The sequence below is a fragment of the Chiloscyllium punctatum genome, chromosome 27 (genome assembly GCF_047496795.1).
Source record: "Chiloscyllium punctatum isolate Juve2018m chromosome 27, sChiPun1.3, whole genome shotgun sequence".
Classification (NCBI taxonomy): Eukaryota; Metazoa; Chordata; class Chondrichthyes; order Orectolobiformes; family Hemiscylliidae; genus Chiloscyllium; species Chiloscyllium punctatum.
In genome coordinates this window covers 26,501,903-26,515,156 of record NC_092765.1, presented here as the reverse complement: position 1 = coordinate 26,515,156, position 13,254 = coordinate 26,501,903, and the positions used below count along the sequence as shown (strand labels likewise).

The 13,254-nt window shown below is 40.1% G+C and overlaps 1 protein-coding gene across 1 annotated transcript in view; it reads left to right on the top strand.

The window, feature by feature from the left end:
• Nucleotides 1–3,156: 3,156 nt before the first annotated feature.
• LOC140453572 (hippocalcin-like protein 1) overlaps nt 3,157–13,254 on the top strand; it is a 148,188-nt gene continuing 138,090 nt past the window's right edge. The window contains exons 1-2 of the mRNA XM_072548374.1: nt 3,157–3,304; nt 3,786–3,850. The gene's annotated coding sequence lies outside the window, so the exon portion shown is untranslated. The remainder of the gene's footprint in view (nt 3,305–3,785; nt 3,851–13,254) is intronic.

Below are 13,254 nucleotides of genomic sequence, written 5' to 3'. Positions count from 1 at the left end.
AAGGAAAGCACCAAATGAAATCATTTATTTCATCATAAGAGAGTAACATAAAAGAATTCAGGTACTTCACAATAATACCAATCGTTTGTCTTCTATAACAGAACAGTCTGTGCTAAAAAAGTGAGTGTACTGAGTGAGAAACAACCTTTCAGTAAGATGACTGAGAGTCTGAAAAAGAATTACTTTAGCTATCAAGCAACCACACTGGGCAACTGAAGATATCCTGCTTGACCAACAACTTAAGGGGCGTAAGCTGCATATGGCTCCTTCAAATCAGACCAATATTAACAATCCAGCAAAGAAAAGAAAACTGTCTCACCTAAACATTCACAATACTTAATAAAAGTCTTCCTCTTTCAATTGTAAAGCAAATGCCTGCTCCAGAAATCCAGTTTACACCAAGGAAGAAAGTATTTATTTCAGCAATGCAACTGTCTTCCAATAAGGAAATTTAAGAAATTATGTACACCAGATAAGGTAACGGAGTGATTAGCAGTGTTTGCAAAGAATGCTACATTCTCTGAAGGATATCTGAGAGCTAAAAGATTCTCCAGGGCAAAAATGATCTACTGATCAGAGTCAGAGTCAACAGTGCTCAAATGAAAGACCTACCATTCTTCCAGACCTGAACAAAATGTGTACTAAGAGAATTGTGGAAAATTTAGACTGTCCTCATTAGTGAAGTCAGAGATTTGGGGGAGAAATGGGTAAAGGTAACATAGTTATATACATGATTATACAATTGCTTAATGATGGGGATACATACTTGGGCATGGATGGGAAGGGAATGTTGAGACCATCACTTATTTTTCTTATTTTGGTTGGAACTGTGGCTTAAGGAGATTTGAACTTTGAACAACTTCTTTAAAAAAAGAGGAGAGAACAAAAGACAAACATTTGCTGTTCGGAACTGGCCTGGAAAGATAATGCAAGTTAATTACTGCTGTAAGGAAACTGTAGATGAACTGGAACTGTGCTGTGCTCAGGAACTGGCAGCTGGTTGCATTTTGAATTTGTCATTCAAAGGAGGAATGGTGCTAGCCAACCAAACATAGAGAATGTTGAAAAAAGATGTGTTAACTGGCTCTGGCTGGGTTTTGGAAACTTCTGGACTAGGGTTGGTTTTGTTTTTTGCTCTCTCTAGTTATTGTCCAGTTATTGACATGTTGAAAGTTCTGAGAAAATAATCCCAGTCTGTAAGAAATCAGTACAAGTCTCCAGAGATCCGCAGAATTTATTTGCATCGAGGGGTAACTTTGGAATTCGAGTAAGATATACAGCCTTACATATCGGTAATGCATTATTGAAAGATTTCATGAAGGCATGGTATTCATAATTGAAACAGTTATTTAACTGGCAAATTATGATTTTTTATTTTATTTTTCAATTCGTCCCTTAACTGTGTCTGTCTGTTGGTGTTTGTGGGTGTTTAGATCAAAGAAATCAGGCTTACATCATAGAAATTAATTAAATTACTATGTTGTTTAACTGTGTTCTACTAAAGTTACATTATTGATAATAATTTTTTTTGTTTAAGTTGTCTAATTAGACTTGATGTCTAATATCATTTATAAATGTCTATCATTTATAAATCATTTATAAATATCATTTATAAATATCATATAAATGTCTAATATCATTTATTTAAAGTCTAGGTCAAAACAATCGAGCAATTTGGAGGGCCATTGAATGTTTTAATGTCACTGTTATGAATCCAGTGATATTGAAGTTAATTTGGTTTGGTTTGCTATCCCTGTATTGCAACAATAATGGTTTGGAATGGATTATTGTGGACAGTACATTGGCTCCACCCAATCTACTGATGTCACAAGCAGTCTATGGATGGAACCAAAGAGTTCGACACTTGGCGTCACAGGGAATTGTTTGTACTGGTTAAGTAAGATTTTAGTAATTATGCCTGACTAAATGTATGTATTATTATCATACAATAAACCTTGTCAGCTAGGAATAATGCTTCTTCTGTAGATACTCCATGGTCTTATCTTATTTTTAATTCAATCACGGGATGAGGGTGTCATTAATTGCCCAGAGGTGTCTGGGGCCATGTCTAGGCCATACCAGGCATGGATGGCAGTTTCCTTCTCTAAAGGACATTAGTGGATCAGATGGGGTTTTTTTTTCCTGACAATGGTCATTGATTAGTCTCATAATTTTATTGAATTCAAATTCAATTATTAGGATTTGAATCCACGTACCCAGAAATATTACCTGGCTTTCTGCATTAGCAGTTTAGCACTAATACCGCTAGGCCACTGCCTCCCCTCTTCTCTCCCACTGTACACTGGATCGTCCCGGGGCAAAGGGGGATTGCTAGCACCAAGCTACCTCAAATTATGCTTACCTAGTATTACATACTGGTAGAGGGGGTAGATACGAGAAGGTCCCAGGAGCAGTCATCTGGGAAAATACCTCATTCAGGAGTGTGTTTTGTGACCAACTAAACTACCTATAAACCAGGGCTGGAATTATATTTCCAGATTGACCTTCATAGTAAATCCCTCCCATCCACACACCTATACCCATAATGTTCCAATCGATACATGTCTCAGTCACCCATTTCCCAATCTGAAGGTATTATTATAAAGTCCGGGATCAGCTAAACTTGCTGTGTTATTGTGACATATCTTATTAAAGACGCAGATAATAGCTTTCCCGTTCGTGCTAAAGTTTAACACTACAAAATGCCGCATTTTTTGCAGCAGTGCAAGACCTTGCTGTGGCTTAAGGCACTTTAGTATTGGTCAATGAAATCTCCACCCGTGAGCTTCAACTGGAAATGTCGTGTAAGACAACTCGTCTATGCCGCAACTCCTGTGAATCAGCGTGATCGAGCCGCAGGGTTCAAGAGCATCTCCTCCATTCATTGATACAGCATGGACATCCTGCTGGAAGACTCAGTTCGGGGGAGTACACCAAAACCACGCAGGAGCCGGGGGGGGCGGGGTCGGTGGGATAGCTCCATACTAACTTTTCCCTTCACTCCAGGAAATGGGGAGCTAGAGTGTCAGTCTGTTTTACAGTCAGAGGGTGCAGACAAAGCCCATATCGAATTTGTGTTCATAAACTGAAGGCACCGGTTGCGGCGTATGTTCTGGATGTGTTCGTTCCACCCCTGCGAATGGAATGGGCGCGCTCTCCCTGTTTCAATCAGCCCAGCTGTGAAGTGTTACATTGTTGCATTGTGCTTCTGAACTGTGTCCATTTCACATCGTCCTCACATTAGGACATGCTTCATATAAGACAGCTAAGGTACAGGCAACACTGCGTTTGATCGTTTAACAAGGTAAAGAACAGCGCTTGAAATATATACCTGGACGTATAATCTCCAGTGTGGAAAATAACGGTTTTATTTTCGTGAGCACTGACAATCGGAGCTTAAACTGGACAGCAATTGTTATGTGTCGCGATTTTCTCTGCAGCCTTTATAATTTAACAGATCGCGCTAATTTACTTGCGATGACCTTGAGTGCCAGTTATTCTTGGTGTCTCCGTGTATTTGTGTAGCACATCATGCTGGTTCACCTTTAACTACTTTCAGTGAGATTGAACGCGGTTTAAGTAGATTTGCATATAGTTTAAAGAGTCGTGATCTGAACTTATACTATACATTGGATGAATGTACGATGCTAGAAGTTGAATTATTTGAGGTATTTCGCTACCGGGGGGGGGGGGGGGGGGTGAAGTTATTAATCCACGATTTGTGATTGAACGAAGATGATCTTGGTTGTTTTAACATGGAACAATTACCATATTTCTAATTCCAGCACGAAGTGGATTCTTCCTTAGAACAACTTAGTTTTCCCCCATACCATCTCTCACTTCTGATCTGGTAAGCCGAAATTCAATTGCTATGAAACGAGTGTTGTCTTTCTGTGGTTATTTGCATTGCTGGGGATTTGCAGGGATAAATCTCTGTGTATAGCCCGTTAATCAGGCAGCGGTAAATCCCTTGCTCATAGCGAGTGAGCTTGAGCCGCTGCTGTTTCTGGTTCAGTTTTACGCTGATTTAATAGATGCAATTCTATTATAAAAGTCTCATTTTATTGTGCTCGCTGTGGATACAAAGAAGGATTATTTGCGCATTTTGGCAAAATAAAATAAGGTCAACTGGATGTTATTCATTTGATTCGGGTTTTCCTAACTGAAAGAAACCTCGGGTGTGTCATTTTTGAGCTATTTTCTATGAATTTGGGCATGCAAAATATTCACTTTGATTTAGTATTTATGTTTAAAGTAGAAATTAATATTGTTCGGTTTCCATTGTCTTGCTGCAAGAATAAGTGACCTCTGCATAAGTTAGGGTTGCATTTTATACTGCTAGATTCAAGTTGATGGAAAATGGTTTTGGGTGCACATCAATGTAACTTTTAACGATAAAGAGCAGCAAAGCCTTTGAGGTGTGAGTTCCAATGCAAGAATCTGTTTAGCACCGGTTGAGCTCCCAGTGGTGTGCAATTTAACTTGGGATTTTGACAACGCTCATCAATGGTTAGATGAAATCCAACATGTTCTCCTGTGCCAGTTCTGTTGCTGCAATCTACTAATCAATTTCCAAGCAACCAACTACCTCTAGTCTCAATATATTAGTTCACATATTCCTCCTGTTAGAGCAATGTGAAATTTGGGTCGCTGAAAATTTTGCCCAGTTTAATATTCCCAGGCCAATATTTAGATCCAGAAGTTCATCTGATTTGAGGACTTACCTCTACCCTAGGTAATTTGTCACAAAGAGCAACATATCTGTCTGTCTTCAAACTGTTCTTGTGGTGCTGTATGTTGTCAGGTGTCCTTATACTCTACACTGCATAATTTTGATATTGAGTTCTCATTTATGAACTTTTATTCATTAATGCATTGCAAATAAAACTTGCATTTATGTAGCACCTATAACTTGGAAACAATGTTCCAAGTCCTTGTACATGTATAATTGATATTCTCACAGCACAGAATTTCTAAGTAGCAAAGTCGATCAGTTCTGCTGCATTTTCACTTTCACTGGAATGAATCAATGACATTTTAAAATATCACTTTTTTTTGGCTTTGCATTGGTACAAATGACTTCCTGATTTTTAAGCAGGCTATCTAAGTGATGCAGGAATAAAGATATATCTTCGGCATCTGGAAAAACAAACCTTGGGTATTGACAATCAATTTCCATCCACTCCCCCAGGCAATCATAGGATGTTTGCCTTCCCTTTTAGTCGGGGAAAGACATATGTCTGTACATAGTTTGGTAACCACACATATGGATAGCTCTACTATGAACAAAATAATTTGATAATGTGAGTTTGGAGAACCAGTTTACACACATTCCAATTAGTAACTAACTACTTAGATAATGAATTTAACAAATTAACTTATTCTCAGTGTAAATTTCAAGAACCGGATTCAGTGAAAATAGATTGAAATAGAAGATCATTTGAAGTGAATTTAAAAGCTATAATCTAATCGGATTTTGCCTTCCTTTATTTGATCTCAAAGAACCTTTAAGGTACATTGTTTTTGATGCATTGATGATGCTTGAGAAATGCTTAGTGACATTGAGCATACATATATTTTTAATGATGTTTATCATCACGATTCATTGCGTTTTTATATTGAGAATAATTAATACCCAGGAGCGATTACAAGGCAACAATCGAAGTGGGGTTCACATGACAACAAACCATAAGAGCTCAGTTCAAGTGGTTCATAACCACAGCCTTGAATTACTCCCAGGTCTGTTTGTTTTTAATAGCATACTGTACAGTAGTATTGCATTTTGGCTCCATTTACTTGGGTGTGATTGCTAGTTCTATTTGGTACTCAAATAGTGCACTTCATGTGGCTAATGTATGAGCTTAGCTGCACAAAGTATTAATGGTTTCAATGTGATCACTGCAAATTTTTGAAGTGGCAATTTGCAGTTAATTACTGAGAAATAATATAAGAATTATATATCAAAAAGCATCGAGTCACCTGTAGAAAAATACCATTCTACTAAATGTAACATTTAACTTCCTACACGTAATCTTGGCTTAAATTCATTGTCTTGGCTGTTTATTCTTGCAGCAGGCTTGCAGCACAAATTAATCATTTAGCTCCTTCCTGTTTCTGAAAGAATGATATTGCATCTCCGCTAATTCAACTCTTTATTTGTATATGTGGTGAATGTTGGTTCACTGCTCAATGGAGTGATAATTTGTGGACAATTAATAATGTGTATGTTTGAGTTATTGCTGACATTGCTAGTCTACTTTAGCATATACAGACGAAACTAAAATTTAGGAATCATTTGTCTCCCACAACAAACATGAGAAGAGAGCTAGCCTCCCACTGGCTAATCACAGCGTTTGATGTTCTTGGGAGTGGTAATCAGGTGTTGGTATGGACAGTCTAAGGGAGGATCACATTTGTTCCTGTATTTTCCACAGATTCTGGCTTATCAAAGCTGCGATATAAGTGTGGATTAAAATGGAGCTCAGTTTGTACATAACAGATTTTTTAGTTAAAATGGGTCAGCCTAACAGTAGGGCAGTCTCTGCATTGGATCCAAAATAGTTTCCAAAAAATTCTTCTTTCAAATATTTTAATGAAAGAAAAAGACTTGTTACCAGATAAGGGCTCTGTCCATTCCATCTGTTAAATCTGTCAAACACATTCCAAATGTGGTATACGTACAAATGATGAATATTAATCTGCTCTCTGGTGACATTCAGTTGGTTTTTAATACAGAAATTTGCACGTAGTCTCTGATGTGGACAAACCTCAGCCACAATGTCCTGTCAGTGAGAATCTGCAAGAATTTTACTATGTAACTGAAAATAGTCTACACTTCTCACAAATATGAAAGATCGACTTTTATTCTGTGGAAACATTCTTCATTTCAGTGAGGGTTCATGTTTACACATGTTAAAATCCTTAAAGAGTCCAGAATCCTGTGTGATTGGTAATGATATTTATTGTGTTGTAGCAATATGGAACTGGTGGGATAAGTGTTTGTATCAAAACATCCCATTAACTAGGAAACAATAATATTACAGGCAATCAAATATGGTGGAGACCCAGTAAACCAGATTTCCATCCTTTTGATTGTATAATGTGTGTTTCCAGTGATCTGCAGGGCAGGTTTGCACTTGAATCAGATGAGTATTTGATTGCAATATGAAAATATGTAATGGGTAGAAGAGCACTGCAGTTGTTTCATAACATGCCCTCCATTTCTTTCTAGTCCTTGCGCTGGCAATATTTAATTCCAACTTATGCTTATGTGAGGTGAACAATCAGGACTATTTAGTTGTACATGGAAATAGATTTGATGTTAACAATTTTTGAAGCCTTTTTTTATTGCATAGTTTTGGTTTCTTGATTAAGATTCTTGTGATCCGTCATGTCAACCAGTATCAGTCTTTATTTTGCCTTTCCTGGCCTCCAGGCAGGGATGTGACAACCCTTTGCTGGATGATTTTTCAGAAATACTCCAGTCATGGCACTAAAGGGTGGCTCGCATTCGCAGTTATGGCAGATTGCAAAAATGTTATGTGCAAAAATAATATTTGCAGCTAATTACACCTGTCAAGCAATGAATAGTCACAAGCTTCATGACATTGAAGGCACATATTTTAAAGTTGTTCCACCTGCTTTCAGGTGAAGTGGGCATAGCATTGACAGTGACTGTACCTAATGGGTCTTGGCCTCCAGAAAGACTCTACCATAATCCAGGCTGCAATATTCACCTACGCAGATGGTGATAAAGAGGCCTCACCCAATATCACACTCCTTGCAACTTATTTTATGCAGCCGCACCTCCAGTTCAGCAGCCAGTGGATTAGGTGTGCAGATGTAGAAAAGGCAGCTCAGCAATGGATACTGTTTCTTTTGATCTTCACCTGTCACATTTTAATTCCTATCCTTTTCAATTGTAAGGGACTACTAACAGATGGAAAAGGCTATTGGCCCCTTCTGTAGCCTTCCAGAACTTGTATCCCCCGCCCCATCTGTTAATTGCCCTCATACCGTTAAACTATCTTGTTCTGTATTTCTCCACCACAATGCTGCCTTATCCTGCATTTGGACCTGCGGCATATTATGGTAATGGGGGTAATCTACAGAATCTGAATGCTTTTAGGACATTATCATTCTAGCAAATGATTACACCATTTATGGAGCTTTTATCACTCCAGTATAAACTTAGTCTTTGGTCCCTTAAGTTCATGGGACACTTAGTGTGGACGTTTGGTTATACCATTCATCACCAAATGCCCAACACCACAAAGTACAGTGGGCCCTGCTGTTCCTGACTAAAATTGTTCACTCTCTTCCAGCATCATTCTGGAAAGTGAAAATAACTGCTCCTTTCCCCATCCCATTCCTAGTTTCTATACTCCACTGCATATAGTCCTCTGAAATGTTTCCCATGTGTCTCTGACTTTGTGTCCAGCGACAACTTTCAGACATTTGTGAATGGATTGCATTGTCACTAAAATTGGCTTTCTCTGATCAGCTGCTTTAGCTGCTTCCTTCCTTTTACCTAGTTCATCCGGCCAAACAACCCCCATGCCCAAGCCCTGAACTCTCATCCTGTTCTAGTTTATTTCCTATTTCTCACCCATACCCATTACATGCATATCTTGTCCGTGAGACTTCCCTCATGCATTCTTTGCCCTGATTTCGTCTAACTATTTTGATCACAAAGCTTTCTTTCTTGGCCCCAATTTTGTCAGAACTTAAGTGTCTTATCTCTGCAGGTACTGCCCTTTTTCTCTTTTAAATCTGCCTTAATCTCTCCTTTCCTCACTAAAGTTCCCCTTGGTCCTTTGATTCAGAACTTTGCCGCAATATGTTTTGTAACTCCATATCTAAACCTCTCCAATGAGCCTTCTGGCATTGCACAGCACTGTAAGGATATAAAGCAAAGCTACAAATCACATCCTACCTAAATGTGACAAAAGTATTCTTATGCCTTGTTCTTCTTGATTTTATTTTTTGGCTTTTTCATTGCTGATGAAATCATTCTCCTCCTTTTGTTGTTAAAACAGAAAATGGTGAAAACAGCCTGTATCTGAAGAGAGAGAAACAAAGTTCTTGGGTAGAATTTAATACAGGCATTGAGGGTCTCTTCTATTGGCTCAAGAGCCAGGAAGAACCCTACATCACCTACTTTTAGGCACTGAATGCAGCAAGGCTTTCCTAATCGGGCAGTGATGGCTTTCGCTATGATTAAGGCTCCCATGGAGTGTGGTTCCACTCAGAGCCACCTACCTGCCCTTGAATCTGACTCCATTAAATTACTCTGTTCAGTCAGTGACCCCCTGCTGCCACCCCATCTTGTCTTCTCTCACTCATGCCACTGTCTTGAGGAGATGCCCTTTGCCACTAATTGAGCAGCAGATAAGAAGGATATCTGCCCTGGGTCCTTAATCCTGGGGAAAGTTCATCACAGAAGCACTTCACAGGAGGCTCCCAAGCACTGAGGATGTCACCTAGACAGGGGACGAAACGTTTGCAACACAAATTCCCAGCTCGGCGAACAGAACCACAACAACCAAATATGTGTATCAGGTTCCACTTCTACACTGATGACATCCAGCTCTGTTTTCACTTCTTCTCTCACCTCTCCACTGTCCTTGACATGATACACTGTCTTTATTCAATATCTATTCCTGGAAGTGCATATTGAAAGACAAAGCTATTGTCTTTGGCCTTCACCACCCACTCCATCTCCCCCTTTTGGTCACTGCTTCTGTCTGAACTAGTCTATTTGAAACTTAGGTATCACTTCTTTGATGCTCAGATGAGCTTCTAACTTCATATTTTCTTCATCGTCAGGGCTACCTACCCCCACCCTGTTTCAGCTGATCTGCGGCAAGACCCCTCATTCATCCCTCTCTTAACCCTGGCATGATGACACCTGATCAGTCTCCTATCTTCTACATCAACATTACTTCATCCAAAATCTTGATACTAACTTTGACCAACTTCAATTCCTCCGTCACCATTGTGCTCGCTGACTTGGACTGGCATTTCGTTGTTCTGGCAATGGTTCAGTTTTAAAAGGTTGAGTTTTGTTTGTAAAGTCCTCCACTGCCTTATTTCTCTCCACCCCCCCTCCCCCCCCCCCCCCCCCCCCCCCGCCCATTCAAGCTGAGTTCTGTAAATTTCTCCTCCAATTCAGTCCTCCTCGTACATCCCAAATTTTAAAAGTTCTGTCATTGACTGTCATACCTTCACTTGCCTGGGGCCTAAGCTCTCTCCTTTGTTTGTAAAACACTCCTTACATCTCACTGCCTTCATCTTGTGGCCAAGGGTGAATTTGGTGGTTGAAATTCCTGTGAAGCACCTTGGACTGTTTTGCGAAGTTAAAAGCATTATATAAATGCAAGTTGTCATGATTAAGATGCAGTTCATTTATGTTGTAAAATGAGCTGGAGTTGGATCGATCCTCTAATTTTCTGACATTTATCTCCAAACATATCTAATGATGTTAAGCGACTTTCATAACTGTCATTGACCGTGAGATCATTAATGTTATGTGATTTTCTTTTTAGCAGCGTATACATGCAATTAACAGCTCTTGTGTTATCCCACTAGGTCTTGCATGTGCAATGTGACTAGACTGAGCTGCATAGTGCACACAAGCCTGCAGCATGACCCTTTTTTGTGATAACTAATGTGTGGGCACTGAGAGAACCATTAGCAGGTCTATCACTTCAGTTGATCTGCTGGGAGGCAATACCAGCTGGGTTAAGCAGTGACAGAGCAAATTTAACATTTGGTATTCCTCTGTGCAGTATAGCAGAATATAATTTTTAAAACTTAAATATAGAATACGATACAAGTAATTTTTTAAAATGTCAATTTTTTTAAAAATCAAGGGTCTGCAATTAATATTATCTATTACATAGAACATAGAACATAGAACAATACAGCACAGAACAGGCCCTTCGGCCCACGATGTTGTGCCGAACTTCTATCCTAGATTAAGCACCCATCCATGTACCTATCCAAATGCCGCTTAAAGGTCGCCAATGAATCTGACTCTACCACTCCCTCGGGCAGCGCATTCCATGCCCCCACCACTCTCTGGGTAAAGAACCCACCCCTGACATCTCCCCTATACCTTCCACCCTTCACCTTAAATTTATGTCCCCTTGTAACACTCTGTTGTACCCGGGGAAAAAGTTTCTGACTGTCTACTCTATCTATTCCTCTGATCATCTTATAAACCTCTATCAAGTCACCCCTCATCCTTCGCCGTTCCAACGAGAAAAGGCCGAGAACTCTCAACCTATCCTCGTACGACCTACTCTCCATTCCAGGCAACATCCTGGTAAATCTTCTCTGCACCCTCTCCAAAGCTTCCACATCTTTCCTAAAGTGAGGCGACCAGAACTGCACACAGTACTCCAAATGTGGCCTAACCAAAGTCCTGTACAGCTGCAACATCACTTCACGACTCTTGAATTCAATCCCTCTGCTAATGAACGATAATACTCCATAGGCCTTCTTACAAACTCTATCCACCTGAGTGGTAACTTTCAAAGATCTATGTACATCGACCCCAAGATCCCTCTGTTCCTCCACCTGACTAAGAACCCTACCATTAACCCTGTATTCCGCATTCTTATTTGTTCTTCCAAAATGGACAACCTCACACTTGGCAGGGTTGAACTCCATCTGCCACTCCTCAGCCCAGCTCTGCATCATATCTAAGTCCCTCTGCAGCCGACAGCAGCCCTCCTCACTGTCCACAACTCCACCTATCTTTGTATCATCTGCAAATTTACTGACCCACCCTTCGACTCCCTCCTCTAAGTCATTAATAAAAATTACAAACAGCAGAGGACCCAGAACTGATCCCTGCGGAACTCCACTTGTAACTGGACTCCATGCTGAATATTTACCATCTACCACCACTCTCTGACTTCGACCGGTTAGCCAGTTTTCTATCCAATTGGCCAAATTTCCCTCTATCCCATGCCTCCTGACTTTCCACATAAGCCTACCATGGGGAACCTTATCAAATGCCTTACTAAAATCCATGTACACTACATCCACTGCTCTACCCTCATCCACATGCTTGGTCACCTCCTCGAAGAATTCAATAAGACTTGTAAGGCAAGACCTACCCTTCACAAATCCGTGCTGGCTGTCCCTAATCAAGCAGTGTCTTTCCAGATACTCGTAAATCCTATCCCTCAGTACCCTTTCCATTACTTTGCCTACCACAGAAGTAAGACTAACTGGCCTGTAATTCCCGGGATTATCCCTATTCCCTTTTTTGAACAGAGGCACAACATTCGCTACATTTGATCATCCACTGGTTTAGCTTACTTTCTGCATGTCGCAGTATTTTGTTTGCTGAGTCTCTGGGTTTAGGACACTGAATCAACTTGGGCAGCAGTTTTATCAAAGCTGGCAGCCTTTTCAAGCCTCACCCAATTGGTCATTCCCAAGTCAATGTGTTGTAGACTTTTCAAGCATGGAGGCAGTGTGATTGAGCCTGACTCACACTTCACCTCAAGTTCATAACTGCAATTTCCTGTACAACTCGCTGGTTTAAGAGTATGTCCTGGCTGTTTGCCTTCCTCTCTCTCTTTCACCTGGGAACACTGAGACCCATTGCAGTCTTTGAGTTCCTGCTATGATGTCTTTCTTGATAGTTGAACACCGGACTTTATCATCTTGTTTGATTTTGGTACCATACCATGCAATGGGTTTTCCCTTTTGAAAAGTTCAAAAATTCCATGCCCTGGTTTTCATGGAAAACCGAGAGAAGAGCTGACCAAGTGGGAAGATCACGGATAAGACCACTAATTTGTAAGCAATAGGAGCTTAAGTCAGCTCTGTCACTCATTAAAATCATGAGTGATCTAATTGTGGCCTGCCAGTAACCCTTGACTCTTGAGCATGTAAGAATATCTTTATGGGCTTTGAATTCCATAAGTGGGAAATACCAGGTCATACTGACTTCAAAGGCTGTTCTATCCAATGTTCTTTGTGTGTTGCAAATCCCATTGGCCAGGGCTATATTGCTGTATAGTCTCATGATACTTGTCTTGTTGCATTTGGAAAGCAACCATTGTAATGAGAATAGAGAATACATTATCATTAGATATAGGGAGATGAGAGGTCTTGTAAGATAGCTACACACCAAAGAGTCGAGAAGTGAAGGAATGATGTGCCTTCAAAATACTCAGCAATCTGCATCCTGTCTGACTGCAAATTGTGAGTAAGTGACTCATTTGGCAATTA